The following is a 17,164-nucleotide window of genomic DNA, read 5'->3' as shown; positions in this document are numbered from 1 at the left end:
AAACCGCCAGGACAAGCAGATCATAAATGCAAAGACTCAATGCCTTCCTCAATCTCAAAAAAAACAAAACAAAACAAAACAAAACAAAACCAAAACACCTTGCATTTACCAATTATGGCTGGGATTCCAATGGGAGCAGTATCCACTTAAACACATAGTTCTTTGCAAAGTATGCCATAAACACAACCCCTTTTAAATTAGCTTTGATGACCAAACATAAACACTTTCAAACCAGTTTCGATTACCAGACAGTTGCCCTTTCAAGGTAGCTCACTACTATTTCCTCACTTTCCAAGAACAGATAGATTATCAGAATGAATAACCCACTACTCCTTTTGCCTCAGGTGAAAAGATCCCCAGGCAGACAGGTGTTTACTAAGCTCAGGTACCAAGGAATCCTTTAAAATACCATTCCAATCACAAGGGCTGGGGGAAAACAACTTACAAACCCCCAGTACACAGCTTTAACTACAATAAACATCATAAAAGCCAAATCATGGTGCTCTGATAATTCCCCTATCACATTCCATAAAATTAAAGCTCTTTAAGAAAGGCTAGAACTTAAAAAAATAAGCATTTGATGAAAAATATACACTTAAATCAGCTGGGGAAAATCTGCAGCCTGTACCCCAAGGCCAGACGCTCTACCCCCATACCTGCAATTTAGCTCGTATTTTCCAGACCAAATGCTTACACTGCTTCTTACCCAAGTTCATTTCACCCCATCTATAGGTAGCATCTGGGTACTGATAAAAGCTGTTTCTGATTTCATTTCCTACTGCCCAGATGTTTGCTAGAGAGTTTTTTTTCCCCCTTCAGCTATTTATGAATACACTCTAATTTAGAACAAACAAATTCAACATGTCGTATTTTAAGCTGGGCAAGACACACAATAAACGACAGCTATAAAATAAGTCCAAGATATTTCTCCAGCTTGTGAACAAGTTTGCCTACCGAGGCAAGATGTGGACAGGCTGCCATGGTCTTGCTTTAGAAAAAAAGGACTAAAAACGTTTAACTGAGAACCTGCTTCTGCTAAAATGGCCAACTACAGGCCACTGTACTTCTCATAAAAGAGGTTGTGCTTAGAAGTGAAAAACCAAGTACCAGCTAGGGAGAAAGAAATAAAGACGCCCCTAACACAATCCTCGGTATGAATCATGCATATAGACTCCAACTACCTGCATCACTGGAATCTTAGGAAGAATCAACGCTCCATCTGTATCCAAAACTCAAGAAAGACGGCACTTTCCCATGAATAATATTCTTTTATCCGTCTCTGAATCAAGCAGTGAACTACTAAATTAAGCAGTAAACATAGTAAGTGAAAATGCTGTCTAAATACATTCCTCAAATGTACTCCTCAAATAAATCAAAACATGAAACAGACATCCTTAAATTTGTGACTAAAAATGGTGACCAAGTTGTCTCTTGAAATTCCTCTCTAGGAATGCCAGAAATAATAGGACACCTCTTGAAATCTAGATGTTTGTTTTATAAGGAAGTCATATATTTCAAAGAAAGCAACAGTTCTAGAGATTTTTTTCTCCCATTACTAATTGCAAAACTGGAAAAATTGCTGCCCGGATTGCAGGTAGCCAACTCAAAAGCCCAGTTTACTAAATGCCTGTCATAAGAAAGCCATCTAGTGTTAACATTTAGAAATGAAAACTGCAGACAAAAGAGGCAAAGAAAAGAAAAATCTTAGTGACTATTTTGAACTTACTGAGAGCAAACCTATGAGAATCGTCAAGATTCTTTGTTTAAAAAAAGAAAAGGCCATCCTTATGACAACCAACTCTAATCTACACAAAATCCAAACCATGCACAATTTTATTTTGACCAAAATCATGTTTTGGTGACCACAATTCCGTGAGCAATGCACTTGATTTTTCCAATACTCACGCTGGAGTCATCTTGGGCTGAATTAATTTAACTGAAGCAGGTTAATGATGACAAATATCTCCCAGAGGGGTAATGCCAAGTTGTTTTCTCTTCCCCAGAAGCATCGGCTCTCTCTTGTAGATGATGAACCGAAATTGATTCTTTGGGTTTGTGGCACGGTTGAAAATTAATCTGTAGGTGCTCGTGGGGACACTCCCAGGACGTGGTCAAACTAGCTTTAATAATATGGGGGGACCCGGCAAGGCCCAGGAGCGGAGGATGGAGCGAGCCATGGACACCGGGGAGGTGGCAGAGCCGTCGGGACCCCGAAGGGAGGTCGCGCCAGTTGGAAGGGCGCTCGCCCCGGCTCGGGATCTTACAAAGAGGGAGCCGGGCGCCGGAGAGGGCGCGCGCTGAGGGCGCACACCTTCCCGGGGGAATACACCCCGCAGCAAGTTCAGCAAGTCACCCCGCCCGGCGCGCCGGTGCACCGCGTCCGGCAGCCTTTTATCTTTGCTCTCAGGTTAGTCACAGAGGAGTTGCTGCGCACCCAGAGGAGGTCCTCGTTAGTGCTCGTGTCACCAAGACGGGAATAACCTTTCTGCCGATCGATAACTTTGAGAGAACGAGCGGCGGCGGCTCCTCTTGCACCCGGGGCTCCGGAGCGCGGGCGCATCTGCCAGCCGGACCCCCGCCCCGCGCCCCTGCCCTGCCCCCGGCCCCGCCGTCAGCCCCCGAAGCAGCGCCTTCACCCCGGGACAGTCCTCGCCGAGGCCGTGCGCGGACACCACACGAAGGCTCCCCGAGCGGATCCCGCCTCGCTCCCCGTCCGCTCGCCCGACACGCACCTCGGAGACGCAGTCCGCCGGGACCTGCTACAGCCCGCGAGCGCGCGGCGGCGCGTACCGGGGCCGCCGCCTCGCCGCCCGCCGCTGCCCGGGGCTGCCCATCGGGCCGGACTCTGCCGGCGCCGGGCTCCAGCGGGAGGCGGCCCGGACCCGCCGGCTGCGGCTGGAGCTGTCGGCCTGAGCTCGCGCGGGCGGGCGGGCGGCCGGGGCGGGGGCGCGGCGCTGCTCCTCCTCCTCCTCCACTGTCGTCCTCCTCCCGCTCCGCCTGCTCCTCCCGGGCTCCCGGTCTGCCGCGCCGGCTCCCGACGCCGCCGCCCGCTCGCCCGGCGGCACCGCCCCCCGCCCGCTCTGCGGCCTCCCATTGGCCGCCGCCTGCAGGCCCCCTCGGCCCCGCCCCGCGATTGGGCGCGGGCGCCGTCCGTCCCACCGCCCCGCGGGGCTCCGGGCTCAGCCGGTGCGCGGTTCCCAGGCCCCGCGGCGCGCGAGAGCGGCGCGTCCCGCAGGGGTTCGGGCGCCCTTCCCCGGGAAGGGACTCCGGAGCGCGCGGCGCCCGGCGACCTCGAGGGAGGTGCAGCCTACCTGGACCCGCGCTCTGGGAGGGCCGGCGGCGCCCTCCGCGGACTCCTTTTCCCCCTCTGGCTGGAATAAGTTAAAATCCCCGAGTCCGGCTCCGAGCAGCCCCCTCGCGCCGTCGCGACCCTGCCGGGCCCTGCACTCTGAGACGCGCCCGCCCGGCGCTCCGGTCCCCGCGCCGCCGGAGTCTGAGTGTCGCCGGCCGAGGAGACACAGCCAGCCGCGGGCGTTGCGCGGGCACCTGCCCCAAAACGCAGCAGAATCGCCGAGGCCGGCGGCAGCCCAGTCGACTGCCTCAGTGGGGTCAGCAGAGGACGGCAGGAGGGGCGATATCCGACTGCGTGCGGGCCTGGGAGGGCGCCCCCGGACCGCCCAGGCGGTACCCCTACTGTGTGCCGGTCTGGGAGGGGGGCGTCCCAGGACTGCCCAGGCGGCTCCCCTACTGTGTGCGGGCCTGGGAGGGCGCCCCCGGTCCGCCCAGGCGGTGCCCCTACTGTGTGCAGGTCTGGGAGGGGGGCGTCCCAGGACAGCCCAGACGGTGCCCCTACTGTGTTCGGCCCCGGGAGGGCGCCCCGGGACGACCCTGGCAGAGTCGCTGCCCCCAGGGCTGGGGTAGGAGGTGGCACGGAGAAACGTATCAATAAATAGAACGTTAAGACAAGGTCAGGTAGGTGCCAGCGCGCAGGAATGCCACGCGGATGAAAACTTTCTGGGCTTGGTGGTTGGTGGGGGGGGGGGGGTGTCGGGGGCGGTGGAGTTGCTTACGAGGCAAGAAGTCCAGGCGCCCCAGGCCCAGCCCCGAGCCCGCCCACCCCACCGCCAGGCAATCCTCAACCTAGAGCCGGAATGCTTTTAGACTTTTATCTGGAGGAGGAGGGAATGAACTTTTTATACCCATCTTTTTCTACATTCCTAGGAAATGTTGATCACCCAGGAGGAAGCACTACCTGAAACTGTTAATATAAATTGTTCGACACTTGAATTGGTTGCTGAAAAATTTAAGGAAGTCTTTTAAGAGAAGACTTTTTTTAAGCTACGGTGGCATTGGCTCTGCCTAACCAAGGACAGTGGGAGTCCTCTAAGCAGGAGTAGACAGGTGTAGGTGGTCTCTAACATACCTTTCAGCCCCGCCATAGCATTTCCTGAGCTGGCTTTTGCGGTGGTGGTAAGCTGGCCCGGCCGTTTCCTGAGACTGGATTCAGGGCTTTCAGTTCCTCTTTCTAGAGGCAGAATTCTTCCTGGAGAGATAAAGTTGCGTGTACTTCCCCATCACAAACATTCCCTAGAGCATAGCCCTGTGAAAAATTAGAGGCCGTTCCTCCCATGCTGTATTTCTCTGTTATCTAAAGTGTGTACACCTCGTACAATCATTTATATCCCTTTGTAAAATATGTGTCTAATATATGGGAGTGGGTGTAATAAAACAGGTCAGGGAGTGTTATAATGACATGACAAAATTTCTGAAGGCTCCAGGTTTGCTGGGCTTCCCAACTGTGGCCCCATTATCAGCACTTACAAGATTGTCATTTATTCATTCAACAAACACAATACGGAGCAGCTGTGATGTTCCAGAAGATGCTAAGAGCAGGGGATCTGAGAACACGTAGGACATTGGCCCTGCTCTTCAGGAGCTCACCATCTCACAGGTGGTGATCCTCACACATCGTAGATGCTCTGCTAGAGGTATGAACAAAATCCCACAGTAGCAGTCATGGACAGACGTTTCCTGGAGGAGCCTACGGAGAACATAGTTCCCTTCATAACTCATTATCACAGTACTTCTCAAGCTTCACATCGTTGCTCGTTTCATTGTCTTTCCCACTATTACGTAAGGGCCTTAAGGAACAGAACCATGGTTCCCCTGCGATTTGAGTGATGGCTCAGACCGTCTCAGTCAGTGGGTTGGCCCTAAGGTGGTTCTTGCTGCTGCAGCTGCCAAGTACCCATTATCCGGATGTGTTCCTTAATGTCCAGTACGGAGCGATCTTATAAGGACGTCTGCCCAGACTCAAGATGATGTCAGCCACAATTCTCTTCCTCTCCCACGTTCCCATCTCTCTCCTTGTGTTTTGCGAGCTAAAACCAAAATAGCTTGGGCCCTTTTGGCCACTACCAAAGTTGGTGGCGTTTTTATAAGTGCTTGTAAGGGACAGTGCAGAGTAATCAGCTGTCTGCATTTATGAAAGCCCTCGAGAGTTTCTGATTTCCCAGGGCCCCAGGTCACATGCAGCCCTCCCTTGTCACCATGTCCCCAGCTTCAGGAGACATATACTGAGCCCCTTTGCCATGCTTGGGAAACAGCTGTGCCCTTTGGCCGACGCTGGATAGTGGTGATGGTGCCCAGGCCCAGCCCAACGAGGTGCCTGCCTTGTAACACACGGTGAGATCTTCAAGGGACAAAGCTCAGGAATGAGTTTGCACCTTCTTCCCCAGAAACATACTCTGAAATACTGTTAGATTTAATGCCTATGTCCTTCCTCACTGGTGTTTGCATCAGCCCTCTTGTTTCATGTCTTTTTGGGGAAGGGTAGAAACTGAAATTACCTCCCCTGGTAAGATATCAGTGCAGTATTTTGGCCTTAGGATATCTTACTGGGGGAAAAAAAATCTTTTTCTATTAAAGCTATAAATTTTGCTGAAGTTCTAGAGAAAAATATCAACTCTGAAGTATGACACTCTATCTGCCCGAAAGCTAGAGTGAAGGGTCATGTGTTCGTCTTGTCACTGTCCCCTTCCCTCAGGTCCAGGCTTCCTCCCACCTTGTTCACTTTCCGCCTATTGAGTCTGTTTGCTCCTGTGCCTTTTACTGTGCTCTCAAGGGTTCCTAAAGAAATAAACTCAAGGGATTAATCCTCTTTGCAATTCTGAATCAGCACATCAACTCCTTCTGAAATAATTCCAATATCAGTCTTACCTGTTTTTCCTCCAAATGGTGTAAAAAGGCAGAGCTCAAAGACATACCGGCTGTCTATGCCGTTCCAAGATTTTGAGCTTGTTGGCTGACCTTGCTTAGTACTCGTATCTATTTACCTTTGAATTTAGCAAAACAGGAGTCTTATTTTCTTAACCCACTATAGCGAGTTTCTCCCTACAAACCCTATGTATGCACCGTAATGAAACTGAATGGCTATCTAAGCTAATAAGGTTTTCGATTCCCACCCTCATTTCCTCTTCCCCCTTTCTACTATCAACCCTCTTTTAAAAAGTACTTCTTTTAAGTCAAATGAATATTCATAAATTGCAACAAATGTGTATTCATTTCATACTACCTTCAGGGCATTCTGAGAGACTCAAAAGACCCCAAGGGCTGAACACCATTGTTTGTGAATTTCATGATAAGGAGCAGGTGCTCGGGACCACTGATGAGTGGTGCCCACAGGGAGAGCGGAAGAGCCAACCGCCTGCAGGCAAAGCTTGAGCCAAGGGGGGAAGGGTTCATCAAAGATACCAAACCTGCCGAGCAGGGAGGAGAGAAGAGAACACTACCAGCAAGAAGCAGCTCAATGGGCAAAGACACAGGAACAAACAGTGCGAGGCATGCTTGGGAAACAGCTGTGCCCTTTGGCCGAGCACAGGCTTATTCACTTATGTAACATATACTTATCTAGTGCTTTGTCCGTGCGAGATCCCATTTTCTTCCTAGAAGGGAAATCATCCCAAGTGGACAGGCATATAGGCATTGCTTCACCTTCCTTTCAAAATGGCAAGCTCTCCCAACAGAAACTTGTTAGGCTGTGGTCTTATAAAGTAAAAAAAAAAAAAAAAAAAAGTGCCAACTTCTGGTGCAATTAAAAAAAAAAAAAAACACGGTTAAGGTCCAGCTCAGAAACCTGGGCTACTGGCTCTGGTTGTGAGTATTCCAGTAGTCCTGATAAAAAGAAAAAACCTATTCCTCTTCAAGTGGAACTCAACAGAATAAGGTAAGAGCTATTAAATGCTGTGCTAAATATCACATATTACCCATTGGAGCCAAAGAAGAAAACTATTCTAATAAAAAATAAAAATTCTGCCAGGATAGCTGGAGGCCTACTGGTGTGCTCACTTCTGCTCTGGGGAATGCAGAAGATTCTTACATACAAGTAACCAGATCATCCTCAAAACCGTATAATACAGCTAAGCTGGGATTTTTACATAGGAAAATTCTAAGAACAGTGCACAGTCAGTACATTAAAAATTGCATGTTGTAGAGATGTGTGCATGAAGATTTGGAGAGGCAGGATGCATGGAGGGATCGAAGATCAGTGACAAATATCTTTCAGAAGGGAAGGGTTTCTTGTTTGATGTTTTGCAAATAAGAAATCCTCTATGTTGATCTTCGCTGTAAGGTTCCCATCCAATGTTTCTGCAAGAATCTTCCAAGACACGTGGATTATTTCTCTTCTGATGATCCAAGCTCTTGCCCACAGCTACTCACGTCGTCTTCCCCAGCCCGGATGCCCTGTCTTCTGCCCCCTCACCTCACCTCACTCCAAAAAAACAAAAAAAGAAAAAGGCCTAAACTACATAGAATCCAAAAGCATCTTCCACCTTTGTTCTTGCTTTGGTGGAGACCCAGATCGTGGATGCTTTAGGAGCCCACACATTTTGGCATTAGAAACCCTGGCTCTGAATCTGGTTGGGAAGCTTCTTAGATACATGACTATAGACAAGTGACATCTCAAAGTTCCATTTTCCTCAGAAGATGAGGGTAACCATACATCAGAGGGTGGTGGTAATGATTCCATGTGATTTGGGGTATAAAGTGCTTAGCACGGTGGCTACATCACCAGTGTTTACCATCTCCTGGTACCCCTTCAAAGTAGGGACTGGCCTTTTATTTCAGCCCCTCCCACAGAATCCGGCACAGGGGCGGGGCTTGGTAAACAGCTGATGGAGTAGTAGAGGCCTCGGAGGACCATCGCACTGAGAGATAAAGTTCTATATTAGTTTTCCTATTTTCTGCCATAGGGGATGTAAAGTTTGTATCGTAATCCTCCAAATTTTATTCCTACTTGGGACTTACAGGATTCATTCACCAGCGTTTTGGGTTCTACTTTTCAGAAATGACCAAGCAAGCACTGTAACAATGTAAGTTGAATTGATCTGTGAGCAGCTGCTATTCTCTACCACTAGATGGCGTCTATCAGTAATAACACTGAAAAGCGCCACACATAGTCGGCGAGGTAATAATTCTAAAGAAATTAATACAGAAAAGGCAAATGTATCTGTGTGTATACATATTCACACATATATATATATGTACCTTTTGCACATGATTTCTCCTTAATATTGGCTATAAATCTAAAGCTGTCTACAGTTTGGCAAACCCTTGCTTTCCTAATTTTAGCAGTCTCCTGTAACTACATTTTTAGTTGTTAATTAAACCCTAAGCAGCATCAATGTGCAAGACATTTTACTGTACCTGGTGACTGCTCTCCACATCTTTCTACAAGGTTGATGGAAAAACTCACCCTCTGGGAAAAAAAGAAGTTGAAAACGATAGGGAGAAAAGGAAGGGTCAGACAGAAGTTTCTGCCGGCCTTAGTCATTCATTCTGTAGGCCACCGGGGCTGGGCACAAGGGATCGCCAACACCTTGCGAGGCACTGAAGCTACAGGGATGAAGAGGATTTACTTTGAGGATGTGCTTGCTAACCCCTAAGGAAAAGTGCTCAGTCCAGGGGCGCCTGGGTGGCTCAGTCGTTAAGCGTCTGCCTTCGGCTCAGGTCATGATCCCAGAGTCCTGGGATAGAGCCCCGCATCGGGCTCCCCACTCCGCGGGAAGCCTGCTTCTCCCTCCCCCACTCCCCCTGCTTGTGTTTCTTCTCTCTCACTGTGTCTCTCTCTGTCAAATAAATAAATAAAAATCTTAAAAAAAAAAAAAAGAAAAAATGCTCAGTCCATAAGAGACAAATTCATCAGAGGGGATGGCTGTTTCTTAGAGATTGTCAGGACATATAAGGGAGAAATAGAGAAGAAAGGGAAAAATGAGGGTGGGGGGAATCGGAGGGAGAGACGAACCATGAGAGAGGATGGACTCTGAGAAACAAACTGAGGGTCCTAGAGGGGAGGGGGGAGGGGGGAGGGGGAAGGGGTTAGCCCGGTGATGGGTATTAAGGAGGGCACATACTGCATGGAGCACTGGGTGTTATATGAAAACAATGGATCGTGAAACACTACATCAAAAACTAATGATGTATGGTGACTAACATAATAAAATTAAAAAAAAAAAAAGAATGTCTAATCAAGACTAAAGAGTTTCTGCTCTCCAGTTTTCAGGTGGATTCACAGGACTACGTTTCTTCATGCTGACATTTGGTTGTCTGTGGCATTTAGGCAAGAACAGCGGCACTTGAGGGGCGCCGGGGTGGCTCAGACAGCTAAGCATCTGCCTTTGGCTCAGGTCATGATCTCAGGGTCCTGGGATCGAGCCCCAAGTCAGGCTCCCCGCTTAGCGGGGAGTCTGCTTGTCCCTCTCCCTCTGCATCTGCTCCTGCTCTCTCTGTCTCTCTCTAATAAATAAATAAAATCTTAAAAAAAGAAAAAGAGCTGCGCTTGAGCGTTCTTGGGGAGAGATCTAAAGGAAAGGAAAGGGAGGGAGAGAGTGAAGGGTGAGGAGGCAATCAGACAGAAATAGGAGAAGAATGGCCATGGAGGAGTAACGTAAGTTCTCACCACAAAATCTGAACATTCAGTCTTTGATGTGGACAGCTTAAGCCCATATTTTAAGATTGAAAGGATAAGTAAGGAGAAAAGGGCCATAAAACAAAACCAAAACACCTTTGGACTCCTAATTCCATTGTTTCTGGCAACTGTAAAATCAGGTGTGGAGGTTGCAAAGATGAACTCTGACCCCTACGCTATTTTACTTCCTTATTTCTAGATACACAGAGGAGTCACTGAGCAGAGAGCCTGTGACAGGTGCTATTTTCGTCCACCTACAAAGAGAAGCCTCCATCCGGGGCACTTGTGTTGCTCAGTGGGTTAAGCATCTGACTCTTGGTTTTGGCTCAGGTTGTGATCTCAGGGTCATGAGATGGAGCCCTCAGCCCTGTGTGGGCTCTGAGCTCAGCGGGGAGTCTGCTTGAGACTCTCTCACTTCCCTCTCCCCCTCTGTCCCTAACCTTGAACACACTCTCTCTCTAAAATAAATAAAGAAAATCTATTTAAAAAAAAAAAAAAGCCTCCATCTGTATTTCACAACATTATCTACATCTCAACAGGTGGGAAACCAAATTTTCCTCCAAGGCTGGCTCCTCTCCCTAACCCTGACATCATGATAACCCTGCTATCATCTGCTAAACACCAGACCCAGTAGGGCCTCCTTGGGTTCCTCTCTTTCTCTGCCTTCCACGATCCAACAGGAAACCACTTAGGTTTTCCCCAGCAGTCTCCCACACCAGTCTCCTTCCCTCTCCTGGGTCGCCATCCTCCTTCGGTGCTTTTCTCTTCAAGTATGGACAGCTCTCTTAAATGAGCTCTTTGTTTTCTGCCCCCAACCTTCAAACCACTGGATATGCACCGCTTCAAGGGCATTGACTTCCAGTTCAAAATCTCCCCTGAGCTTCCTGATGCTCCTGCACAACATCCAGATTCTCCTCACCTTACTAACATTTGGACCTTCCGCAGTCTGACTCCAACATGAGCTTTTTGGATCTCGGGACTATTGGTCCCTGCAGACTACTTCTCCTTCTCGGAACACTCAGTTTTCTTTGCCCCATGTGCGACCTTCTTCCGGATTCCCTCTGACCCCCCTGCTGCCCACTCCTCACTTCCTCTGAAGCGGCTTTCCTTCTCTACCATCTTCACATTTGATGCCCCTCAGGATTACATTCTACTCTTCTCTCCCTGGAAAATCTCATTCTTTCCAGTGTTTACAATTTTTATTCTTCTGACGCTCACCCCTAAGCCTGTATATAGACATATATATATACAACATCTATAAGTAGAGGTATATATACCCAAAGGTAGCTCAAACTCAATATACCTCGATCACAACATATCCCCAAATTTGACCATCATGTGACCTCCCAAACTCCTTTCCCTGTAATCCCCATTTCAGTAATGGCATCACCACCCACTTATTTGTCATGTCAGAAATCTAGGGCTCCTCCTCAACTCCTCCTTCTCTTTCATGCACTCTCCAAGCGTTGACCAGGACTTGCTTGCCCTCTCCCGCCTAAGTACCACTTGCCTATAGTTGCTTCTCCCCATCCTTCCTGTGCCTTCCCATTTGGCCAAGACAAAAGGAACAGCTTCCTACACAGCCTGTCTTCTGTTTCCTGTCCAGCTTTTCTCTATCCATCTGCCCCCCTGTAGCCTTTCTTACACACAATGAGACAACCTCCCTCTCTTGCCTCACAACCTTCAGAGGCTTCCCAGAACCCCCCCCCCCACCCACCCAGGTAAAACTGTAACTCTTGATCTAGCCACTACCACTCTCTCCAGCCCCCAGCAATCCAAACACCTTTCGTTCCGTTCTGTCCTCACACTTCAGCTCGGAGCCTCCACACGGACTTTCCTCTGCCAACAGCTCCCCTCTCTCCCTGCTTTGGTCCAACAAACTCCTATTCATCCTTCACTCTCAAGGAGCCCTCCCTCACAAGATCGTCTTCGATCCCTGAACCAGTTTAGGGCACGCATACATCTTCTTGGGGCACTGGAAGCAACCCATCACCCACCTCCTCCTGCTTTCCCGTGCGTGTAGCCTCCGTCTTTCCTACCAGAGCAGAACTCCGTGAGGCAGGGAGTGTGCAGCGACCTTGACTGTCTCCTCCACAAAGCCTGATCTGCATCTGAATTCCTCACAGCCTTTGCCCAAAATCCCAACCTTAGCCCCAGACAGGCCTCTGCTGGTGTATCTGGTGAAGGGAGAGATGGGCCCAGTGGTGGTTCATTGTCTCTGCAGGTGATCAAACGTGCTTGCAGGGCATCAATTCATCCCAAGGAAAAGGATACGCATGCCCACTTAGAGAACCCTGGAGTCGGAGGGAAGGACAGACTCTCGGGACAAAGTGATGTCTACCATGCATCTCAATTTATCTTGAACCCTCCCTCCACACACCCATGGCTGTATTCTAGGAAGACAGAGGGCTATCCTTTAAAATTATCAGGTGACATCCAGTGGGGCGCGAGGACACAAGCAAGCTGCATTTGTTTTCTTCCATTACAGGGTGACTCAGAGCAGCGAGACTGTCCCAGGAGTCAACTGGCATTGGCACCCTGGCAGGAGTGCCCTGCAGGAGGCGGCAGAAGCAGCAGCAGGGGACTGAAGGGAGCAGGAAGATGAAAGAGGATCGTCGAGGTGGTGGTGTCCAGCAGGTGTGGTTCTACTCCAGCTGGTGAAGGAACCGGAAGCTCCTAGCCAGTGCAGTGGCCCAGGAGAATGCGGTGGAGGCCACAGAGCCACCAGCAGAAGCAGTAATGTGCCCTTGGGTCTCATCAAGTGCATTCATCAAGGGCATTCTGAAGATGCCCAGAAATGTGTGAGCCAGCCAATGATTTTATAGAGAGGAGGTATTCTGTATTAGCAGACAGATGGGAGAGCCAAAAAAGACCAGTGATTCCTCTGAACATGGCCCCTTCCGGACTTGAAGCCCATCTAAGGAATTGTTGGTCACAACCAAATTGAGTGTATGTGTCACTGGGTTTTATAGATATTATCTCAAACTCTTCATTATTATTGTAATAGGTACAATCCATGTCTTGTCTCTCTAACCACTTTTAATAAGTAATGGAGATAAATCTGTCTGAGCAACTTGGCCACTGTTCAAGGACATTTGAGGAATGCTCTAAGTGTATGGTATTATTTAGAGAGTAAAGCACAGAGGGAGGCAGTACTCATAAGTTTTTGCCCCACTGGGGGTGTAAAACCTAGAAAATGCAAGTGGGCTTTTTGTCTCTTGAGTGCATAGGGCCAGAACTCCATTTTCCTCTTGATCTTGCCATATTTTAAACAGGGTCGTTTCTCCATTATGTGTATGCTCCCCATTATCTATGCAACTATTTCTCACAGGAAATTAAAGAAGGGTGTGAAGAGTGAGTGTTGCAGGTATACGTGGGCAAGTAACTGTGATAAAGTGATCTCTCCAACTACATTCTAATAACGAAAAGCAATTATTTTGGGGTCACCTGTATGGTCATGACCCACACCTCTTCTCTATGCAATAGCACGAGTCATCAATAATAAGAGTATGATTGTTTCCTCCCCAAAGACAAGTTGTATGAAATACAGCACAAAGCAACATAGTCTCAGGCAAGAGTTTTTATATTAGTGTGCTGTTCAAGACTGTTTCTGATTGCATAGTAATGACCCACCAAGGACCAGCTCTAGTAGCCGGTGCTTTGCAGGAAGGGAACAGAAGTGACACTTGAGGTCCAGGCATCATACAACATCCAATGGCCAGGATAATTAGTCAAGTGCCCAAAATACTCAGTCTGATCATGTATTACCATGCCTTGCATTGACTATGACTCAGTATACTCCCTGAGTAAAGCCTGTCCAAAAGGAAGAAAAACTATAACTATGTCTAAGCCTATCTGTGTATCCGCATGCAGATTAGTGATGCCCTTGAACCAGGAGGTTCCCATTAGTTCAAAGAATATACCACATTACATTTCATTCGCTCTTGTTCCAATCCAGTCATGCTTTCAGTGGTTTACCAGCAGAAAGCCCTAGAGGGGACCTATCATACAATTATCATCTTTAGTATTCCCACTTGGAAAATTGACTGGTATTCGTGTGGAACAATAAAATCAAATTTGCGGGCACTGTAGTCCCAATTCATGGATATAAAGAGAGGATCTGGTAGGGGCTTGGGGGTGGTTACTGTATGGACGGGAAGACACCAAAGAGGAAGGTGCATCTGTATCGATTGTAAACATATAGTCTAAGCACTGAGCTTATTCACTCCAAACATTCTGTAAAGCAATATCAGTAATCTTGGTTTCCTACATGCTCTTTGGAGATCAGAGAATCTCTCTAGCCTTGTCCCTCAACAAACATGAACACACTGAACTCTTACTGTATGCTGGGCACCCTCCTGGGCGGTGGGGTGCCATACCATAGGTCCATCTCATAGAATAAACCCATTCATATCTAGCTCAGGGCTATAAAACTCCCAAAGAGTCTAGGGCATGTGACAAGATGTAACACAAGTCTAGGATAAATACCTATTTATCCATTTTTTCCATTCATCTATCTATCCATGCTTCTGTCCATCAAACATACCTTGGGTGAATGGTGTGCCAAGAATTGTGCCATAGGCACTGTGGTTGCTAAAATAAATCACTGCCTAGTCATTAATGGAAGAGACAATAAGTAGATGAAGAATTCTTAAGAAAAATAATTAATAGGATTGGGGCACCTGGGTGGCTCAGTCGGTTTAAGCAGCCAACTCTTGATTTCGGCTCAGGTCATGATCTCAGGGTCATGAGATTGAGCCCCGTGTGGGGCTTCATGCTCAGCACAGAGTCTGCTTGTCTCTCTCTCTCTGCTCCTCTTCCCCCACCACTGCCCCCGCTCTTTCTCTCTCTCTCAAATAAATAAATAAAATCTTTAAAAAAAAATAATTCAGAGGATAGTCCCTAGGACTTGAATCCACTCCAGCAGTCAGGAGGGATACAGTGTAAAGTCAAACTCAAAGAATGCCATCGATTAACCAGGTAGGGAAGCAGCCTGTTTGGGATTAAGATGTCTCTCCCAATTCTCCTTCAACTGCCATTTTTCTCTGATTTTCACTTTTCCTTTGCCTATTCTCTGCCTACCTCTGATAAAGGCACTATTTCCTGGATTTTAATGTTTCCACTGGCCTCACCTCAAGGTTAGAGCATATCAAGGTTACTTTTGAGCCAAATCCAGAGATAATGAAATAGTTTACAGTGAATTAGTTTAGAGATAATGTAAAAAGGGTTTTCTTCACTCTTTAAGATGAAATCTCCTGAGCCTAAATTGACATTTACTGCCTAAAGATTTCAGGCTGCTTTTTTTGTACAGAAATTGTTTTTCTAAGGCAACATCTTTTTCTTTGTTTTATCTTTATCACTGCATGCATTTTTACATTGGGACTGCAAAGGTAAGCGAGAAAAATTGAGTTTAATTGACAGATAGGAGGAAATGTAAAAGTTAAAGCCTTTGAATACTACATAAGCCCATCCATGGATGGCATGAGCATAAATTTCAATCCCCCTTAAATTCTTAAATACCGTCTGATCCACACAGTGATTTCAATCTGAATGAGTATTTGTAATATATTTATTTTGAAAAAAAAAAAAACTGTAGTGTAACCTCTTGTTCTTAAAATTTTCAGTTAGCATTTGTACTAACAGTTATTGAACTTTACAGGGAAATTCTATTTTAGCTTGAGAGAAAAGAGATTTTATTCCTACTGTCATGTGCAGGTTCTACTACTGTATAGCTACAGAATATTAACCTGCTTTTCCACCCTCCTTCAGAACATAAAACTTGGCTAAGCAAAACTGTTCGGCTCTTTCCAAAGGAAACAAGACGTATCAAAACATGATACTATGTTACTCTTTGTAGCTGCTGTGAAAAAAAAGTTAATCCCATTTATAAGTAGGAAAATAGATAAGGTTAATTACAAGGATGACAAAGCATGAAGGAAAAAGACTACACATTGGCTTCTGGCTCGGGAATAGTCTGGACACAGAAAATATGGCAATATTATTCTTCTTTGTTGCAACCTAGTGATTCATCTCTGACCATTTTCACTTCCATGATTATTGCTCTGCATGACAGAGGGTTTATCATTCAGGTAAGACAGGTCCTACTACCAAAAAGCTGACAATTGAGACTCCCCTCTGTGGAGTCCTGAATTTGCCTCTAAGGGAGGATAAAGCCATTAAGTCAATCTTACCGGTAACCACCATATTTACCAGGCAACCCAATTGCTTCTCCCACTGACCGGGAAGCCAGGTGGTCTAATGTCTAGCCTGGCCGTGCCACAGACTAGCTATAGGACATAGGAACTCCACTCAATTTGTTTGGCTGCCAACTATGGAGAAGGAATTCATAATCTCTAAGTCTCTCCTGGCTCCTACCTTGTAGGAGTCTATAATGAAGGGATGGATGGACACAATCGTTCAAGGTCAGCAGAAGCCAAGAGTTGAGTTTGCCTCCTTGAGACTGGCTGTTGGTCGAGTGGAGTAGAAACTTTCTGAGCAACGGCATCTCGTAGACCACAGAATCTGAGAGTAGAAAGGGAAACTACACAGGTTTCCTGGTCTCTCCTGCTACAAGCCAAGACTGAGGAGAACTTCTGTTGTTGCAGTTATTTTGTTATAAGGGTTTTTTTGTTTTGTTTTTCTTTTCAGTTCTTTTTTTTCCCCTAGTTCTTTAAACTCTTATTTTTCTTAAAGCATTTTAGCGTGGTGGTCATGTGTCTTTTCATTATTTTTGCATTAGTATTGATCTGTGTCAATCTCCCACTGACCTGTGCCCAAGAAGGAATCTCTTCTCTAAAGGGACCGCACTCTGAAGAGCCTCAGCTTCTCCCTGCCTTGTCCATCACGAATAAAATGATTGTCACATAGAAATCTCTTTTATAGTGACTGCTACTTTTCTCCAGGGAGTAGATCTGACTCTCACTCCTTCTTTTATTAGTTACTAGCCATTCCCTAAAGGAAAGAGACTTTAAGAATCAGACTCGGTATATGACAAGTAAAAAAAAAAAAAAAAAAAAAATTTATGGGCCGGTTCCTTAAAGCAAATGCCTATGAGTTTGGTTATCCAAGGAAAACAACTCTATGAGCTCATTCACGACAACGGAGGCTAATCCAATTGATCTTTATGTTGTTACATGCTTTTTTTTTCAGACCACCTCAAATAAAAATACAAATTGAAAACCTTGGTGATAAGAGGAA

General features: G+C 46.9%; 1 protein-coding gene across 4 annotated transcripts in view; it reads right to left on the bottom strand.

The window, feature by feature from the left end:
* Positions 1-3,001, bottom strand: part of SIPA1L2 (signal induced proliferation associated 1 like 2) — a 216,297-nt gene extending 213,296 nt beyond the window's left edge. For 2 of the 4 annotated variants that reach the window (XM_027595907.2, XM_027595918.2), the window contains exon 1: positions 2,733-3,001. The gene's annotated coding sequence lies outside the window, so the exon portion shown is untranslated. Of the gene's footprint in view, positions 1-1,905; positions 2,327-2,732 lie in introns of those variants that run through there. The other 2 variants (XM_027595915.2, XM_027595913.2) reach the window with 1 other exon arrangement.
* Positions 3,002-17,164: the final 14,163 nt, after the last annotated feature.

Source organism: Zalophus californianus, chromosome 15 (assembly GCF_009762305.2).
Source record: "Zalophus californianus isolate mZalCal1 chromosome 15, mZalCal1.pri.v2, whole genome shotgun sequence".
NCBI classification, from domain to species: Eukaryota; Metazoa; Chordata; class Mammalia; order Carnivora; family Otariidae; genus Zalophus; species Zalophus californianus.
Note: the sequence above shows the minus strand (reverse complement) of the source record. Positions and strands in the feature narration are given on the sequence as shown.